Raw genomic sequence first — 7,155 nt, forward strand, 5'->3', positions numbered from 1 at the left:
TGTAGCATCTTCATTGACTCAGTCCAACTTAAGGGAAAGAGTTAAAAACGCTGAAATGTAAGGATATTGCCCCCTACGCGTGGTGTCTATCCAGATATGGGAAAGATGTACTAGTACTAGATTTTACAGTTTAACAGCTATAGTCATATGGAGGAAGTCCCAAAACACCCCCCCCCAAAATAGTGCATATCCGTAATTTGGGGGTTTTTGAATATGTGCTCTCAGTATTCATCTCCCCCGCCTACTTCTCTGGTTCCATGGATTCATTTTCCGAACTACCCTTTCCCCTGGCTCATGAGTCTGTGGTTCCAGGACACTGACACCTCCCACCCTCACACCTCAGAACCACCAGTCATGGTACTTCAGACCACATTGATTGGTTCTGGGATGGGAATATCAGTTCACGAATTCAATCTGGAGCTTGCTGAATCAGTTCAGAAAAAGAAGCCCTTTAACAAGGAAAACTAATTCGAAACTATATAAGCCAGTGATAACAACTACCACCAATGCACGTGAATGAAGCCACCTCTGAGGGAAGGAAAGCTGAGGAGAGAGGATGATGTCTTTTGAGCCTTAGGAGGCAATTATGACTGGACTACCCCTGAAGCCAATGGATGCCCCTCCTCTTTACGCAGATCAGTTCAGCTGTGTTGTGTCACATACAACAAAAAGCCTGATTCATATATTCCCCTGAAATTATCCATCCCGGGTATCATTGGTAAGCTACTCCAAAGAACTGATGAACCTCACACACCCACCACAAAAGAAAGCGTCCTGTACAAACATGGTATCCTCTTTCTACAACTTGCTCTAGACCCAGCAACTCCATACCTGCAATCCTTAACCTCCTGTATTAATTAATCACTGTTACAATCGAGCTTTACACAAACAACCAAAAAACTTAAAATTACATAGGGCTAAAATGGATCATTATTGCTGCCCTTAGTTTAAAAAGAAACAAAACTTTTTTTTACCTTAAAAGCAGCTCTATCTTAAAATTTTTCTATATACCAAGCATGAAACCCAGGTTAAGATGCCAAATAGTAGTCGCCCTAAAATCTCAGACTTGCAACCGTGCGTAAAGGTTAGGTTCTGTCACGCTGCACTCCCCATCCCCCATCACCAGCAGTACCTAAGTTGGGTCTCCCCTTCATAGGATCCATGACTGGTTCTCAGCTAGCTGCTTCTTTAACCATTCCCATAAAGAAAACTCAGTATTTCACACACTTGTCAATTCTATCAATACATTGAAACTTACCAAACATTAGAAAGTAATTCTTTATATTGAGTCAAAATACTTCTTTCAACGTATAGGATTCCAGGTACTAAACACAGGCATGAGACCAACTGGTATTGTTTCTTCCAAGACCTTTCCATTAACTGCTTATCATATGACAGTGTCCTGAGCCTTCCTACCCTGGGCTACCACCTGTCTATGAATGTGCATAGTGTCCAAACCACAGATGCCAAGACACTTCAACTTCAAGGCCCTTCGACACCACAGGAGGGATCTTAGAAATATGTTCACATGGTCTTGTATTTCTGTAAAGATTTCAAAAGTCAAATATTTTCATCTCAGGAAACTGCTATCTCTTCACTTTAACTTTCCTTCTGTCATAATTTTCCTTGTATCTGGAGGCATTACAGTGGTTGCGAACACCTTGGGGATCTAGCTAAGGCAGTGGTTCTCAACCTTCCTAATGCTGCAACCCTTTCATACAGTTCCTCATGTTGTGGTGACCCCCAACCATAACTAAAGCATCGTGATTAATCACAAAAACCATATGTAATTATATATGTGTTTTCCGATGGTCTCAGGTGACCCCTGTGAAAGGGTCGTTCGACCCCCAAAGGGGTCATGACCCACATGTTGAGAACCTCTGGGCTAAGGGGAAGTTGAGTTAGTAAAATGGAATACATTTATGTGGTTCATGGACATTGCTGTCATGGTAACAGTGACATCCTTATAGCTGCTTGAAGGCGTACTGTCAACTGGGCTACTTGATGTTGTGACACAAAGGTGAAGGGCCAGAGACCACATCAACAAATGAATGCGTATATTCAAGAGCCAGCACAGAAGTATATAGGTAATGAGGTAGACAATTTTTGAAGTACAAGAATCCAGAACTGGAAAATCCTCCCACGTGTTATTTTTTATATGTGAAAGAAATTTGGTAGAGCTTTTCTCAAAATTGACAACAGTCTTAAAAATCGTTGCAGTTTTCCCAATATTGAATTTTGAACTGGAAAGAAACTCTTCTAAACTATCAATAATAAAAATAAATTTGGATTAACTATACCGATGGAAAGACTAAAATATCTGTTAACTCTATAGAACAATATGTGACAAAATGATTTTCATATGAAGAAGAAATCAAAGAGTATAAAGCCAAAATACAGGATATATCAAAAGTGGATTTACAGTTGTGAGTATGTGAAAGACCATTTATTCTTGTATTATTATTTATTTATTATTATAGCATTTTCATATGAACATTTTTAAACCTACATTTTCCTGTGGGAAATGTATTATAAAAGTATATTAGGCAGCTAATTAAATTTTTTAAAACCATGGTATTTTTCTAGATTTGATATCTCATATTTGTGATTTTTTTATTTGTAATTTGTTATGATTTTTAAATTTTAAATAAAATTGCTTTTGTACCTCCTTTGTACTTGTGTATTCTTTTCTAGGAGAAAGCTCTGGGAAGAAAAGAGAGCAAGAGATAAGATTTGTGTTTACCAGAAGTGGGGAGTAAGGGCCACAGGAGGTGGAATTGGAGGAAAGTGGTCAAAAGGTACAAACTTCCAGTTATAACACAGATAAGTACTAGGGATGACTCTACTTAAACTGCTATATAATATATATGAAAGTTGTTGAGAGTAGATCTTAAGAGTTCTCATCATAAGAAGAAATGTTTTTTCTTTTCTTTTTATTGTACCTATATGACTGATGTTAACTAAAACTATTATGGTTATCATTTCACAATATATGTAAATTAAACCATCATGTTCTACATCTTTAAACTTATATAGTGATGTATGCCAATTATTTCTCAGTAGAACTGAAATAAAAATATCTAATGTTACGTGAGTCAGGATAGGATCTAGAGCACAGGCAGCTGAGTTTTTTTTTTTGGTTTTTTTTTTTTTTTAATGAAAGAGAGGAAGAAAGGAAGGAAGGAAAGCTCTAACTAGTGCAATCTTCAGACTCCACAAAATGTGGATCTATCCCCTATTGCATGTATTTGCGTGTCCATAATTGTATATTGGGCTTCATAGGAGGCACATGCACCGTCCTTTTGAAACTTAAGTTGCTAAGGCACTGCATCTGAACATACTAGAGATGACTGCACACTGCCAAAGATCTTGAATTTAGAACTAGAAAAGAAATGACTATATTGACTTCCTTAGGGAGAAAATAAATGTTTTTTAAATACAAGAATGTATTAGTGTTCTATCTTTGCATAGCAAATTACCACAAATATAGTGGCTTAAAACACCACATTCTCGCACAGTTTCTGTGGGTCAAAAATATCGCTACAACTTAACTGGGACTTTTGCTCAGGGTCTCACAGGGTTGCAGTCAACTTGTCTCCTGACATTTGCAAATGAAGACCTGACTGTGGAAAATCAGCTCTAGCAGTTGTTGGCAGAACTCGTTTCCTTATCACTCTTAGAACTAATGACATCTTGTTTCTTCAAAACCAGCAAAAGAATCTGCGTTTTGATTCTTCTAAGACAAGCTTTGCAATGTTATATTTGGCAATGATTTCTTAGATATGACACCAAAGGTATAACAAAAGAAAAAAAAATAGAAAAATTGGACTTCATGAAATCAAAAAGTTTTGTGCTTTAAAAAACCCTATCAAGAGAGTAAAAAAGGCAACCAACAGTATGGGATAAAATATTTGCAAATCATACATCCGATAAGGGATCAATATCCAGAATATAGAGAGAACTCCTAAAAATGTATTAAAAAATAATTCAAAAATGAGCAAAGGACTTGAATAAACATTTCTCCAAGAATATATTTGAATGATCAATAAGCACATGAAAAGATGCTCAACATCACTAATTATTAGGAAAATGCAATTCAAAACTATAATGAGATACAACATCACACCCATTAGGATGGCTACTATTTAAAAAATAGAAAACAATTGTTGGTGAGGATATGGAGAAATTGAAATGCTTGTGCACTGTTGGTGGGAATGTAAAGATGGTACAGCCACTGTGAAAAACTGTATGGTGCGTCAAAAAAATTAAAAATAGAATTACCATATGATCCAGCAATTCCACTTCTGGGTATATAACAGAAGGAATTGAAAGTAGGGTATCAAAGAAATATTTGTAAACCCAAGTTTATAGCAGCATTGTTCATAATAATTAAAATATGCAACACATGTGTCCATTGACAGATGAATAGATAAGCAAAATATGGTCTATACATACCATGGAATATTATTCAGCCTTGAAAGGGAAGGAAATTCTGCAATATGCAACATGGTTGTATCTCGAGGACATTATGCTAAGTGAAATAAGCCAATCACAAAAACAATACCAAATACTGTATAATTCCACTTACATGAAATACCTAGAGTAGTTGAAATCATAAAGACAGAAAATATAATGATGGTTGCCAGGGCCTGAGTGGAGGAAAAAATGGGGAGTTGTTCTAATTTTGTAAGATGGAAGAGTTATAGAGATGGATTATAGAATGGCTGCATAACAATGTGAATATATTTAATACCACATAACTGTACACTCAGAATTGTTAAGAAAGTAAATTTTATATGTATTTTACCACAATAAAAATAAATGAATAATTAAAATAAATTGAAGCAAGAGACCTTGACCCCTTGGGGCCAAAGTCTGGAGAGCATATTTATTTTGAGACACACATCTGTGGGCCTCTCCTATCTCTGTCTGCCTTCTCCCATGACCTGCTGAAACTGGAACAGATGTCTTTCTTTCATGTCCCCTTCCTGTCTCCTTGGGACTTCCTTTACCTAGAAGTAAAGCCTTTGAGGTGCCTATTGCCGGTGTAACATGTGCTCTTCCCAAACCCAGCCTCATTGCTAAGCTTCAATGAGGCCAGGATGGTGGAAAGAAGTTGGCTTATTCAAGAAGGAAGCTAGATCAGGAGCCAACTTGAAAATACTTAAGTTGTATTATTAGCAAAGGATATTTAACTTCTAAAATAACGTCAACATGGACTATCTCATATGAAAAATAAATTTCACTATTATCCCAACTTAATGTGAAGCACAGAAAGACTAAGTCATTTTCCAGGACTAACATCAGGCCTCTGACTCCTCTTTCATATTGTTTCCACTGTGGAGTATTGTCTCTTTGGTTAAAATAAGATAGCTTTTTTTTTTTTTTTTAATGTTTTTTATTGATTATATTGTTACAACAGTTCCAACTTTCTCCCCCTTGTTCCCCTCCCCCCAGCACCCCCCTCCCCCAGCGATCCCCCCCAAGTCCATACCCCTGGTTCATAAAAATTAACTATCCCCCCCCTCTCAAATATTAGGACCCTTTGTAATCTTGTAAAGGACAATGGGCGAAGGTCTCAAGCTCCTCTAGCTGCTTCAAGCTGGACATGTTCGTCGTCCTACCTACCCTTGGGTCCAGAAAACCCTAATATGAGTGGGGGTGTGGAGGGGAGGGTGGCCTTCCCACATGGGGAAGGATCGTGCAGACTCCAGGTCAGTTGGCTGCCTCCGGTCAACGGCATGCTTGGTTCAACAGGCTGGTGTCCTTGTTGTGTTCTGAGGGCAACAGATTTGGCGAAAAGGGTTAAAAGACATCATTCAATCCATAACTACTAGATTACAAAAGGCAGGGATTAATTTTTCAATGTTCCATATTAGGGAAAAAAAAGTTTCTTTGTAAGAAGGTGTGCTAGGCACATCTCGCCTGTCCAAAACCCTTTTGCCCATTATACTTAGTTTGGGCTGAGGTAAATAGTTTAGGTTTTTCCCCCTCTCAGACCTCTGGGCCCTTTCTGTCCAAGCCATTAGGATAGAAAAGAGAAACCCGTTTTAAAGTGAAGCCCACAGACCACCCCATTCTTCCCCAACCCAGCCATTTAGTTCAGCCAAACCGTTGAGTCTCAGGAGGCAGCGCTGCAGATAGGATTAAGTGAGGCTTATGCGTACAGATAATCACTCAGGTAATGCGATCATAGGCTTATGTCCTTTGAAAACAAAAAACACGTGTTAATTTATGTAACATAACCCGCAAACAAGTCTCTAAATCTGGAGAAGAAACTTTTAAGACGGTTAGTTGCCCTGTTTTATACTCTACTACTGATCATTGTGATTTTCCTTGAATAATAATTTTTCTCCCTAAGGTTACCCTCCTTGTCTTTAAAGGGACTACATTAAGTCCATTTTTAATTTATCCTGTTCGTTTGCATAAACATAACAAGAGCAGCAAATGATCACTTATGATCTTTAGTTCTGCTTTGCTGGAACTTACCCAAGGAATATTTGGGGTGACCTTCAGTCTGTTCTTCAGGGCACAGAAGCTGTGCCACATATCTGGTATTCATCCTTGCCTGTACACACCTGTTTTTTCCAAGTCTTTCTGGTCTTTCCTTGTGCCTTAAGGTCCCTTCTAGCCATCTTTCAGGAAAACAACCTTCGTTCCTTCCCTGGAAAGATTGCTGTGGACCGCACAACCAACCATGGTACCAGGCCTTTTATCTCACGGGCATTTATGACCTTTGAAAGTCATTCCCAGTTCCTCAGGGCTTTCTGGAAGATAGCTTTTAAATTGCATTTTAAGCCCTGGCTGGTGTGGCTTAGTGGATTGAGTGCCGGCCTGCACACTGAAAGTTTGCCAGTTCGATCCCCGGTCAGGTCATATGCCTGGATTGCGGGCCCAGATCCCTAGTCGGGGAATGGGGAATGGGGCAACCGGTCCATGTCTCTCTCCCTCTCTTTCTCCCTCCCTTCCCATCTCTCTAAAAATAAATAAAACATTTTTTTAAGTCTGATGAAATACATAAGTTATATATGTATTTCATCAGACTTAAAAAAATGTTTTTCTTCAGACATTAACATGAATCACACTCTCGTTCAAATCACTCACTAGCTTATATTGCTTTTGCATTTGTTTCCATAGTTTCCTTGTTAGTTTCTT

This window comes from Furipterus horrens, unplaced genomic scaffold (assembly GCF_987537825.1).
Source record: "Furipterus horrens unplaced genomic scaffold, mFurHor1.1.pri manual_scaffold_1, whole genome shotgun sequence".
NCBI lineage: Eukaryota > Metazoa > Chordata > Mammalia > Chiroptera > Furipteridae > Furipterus > Furipterus horrens.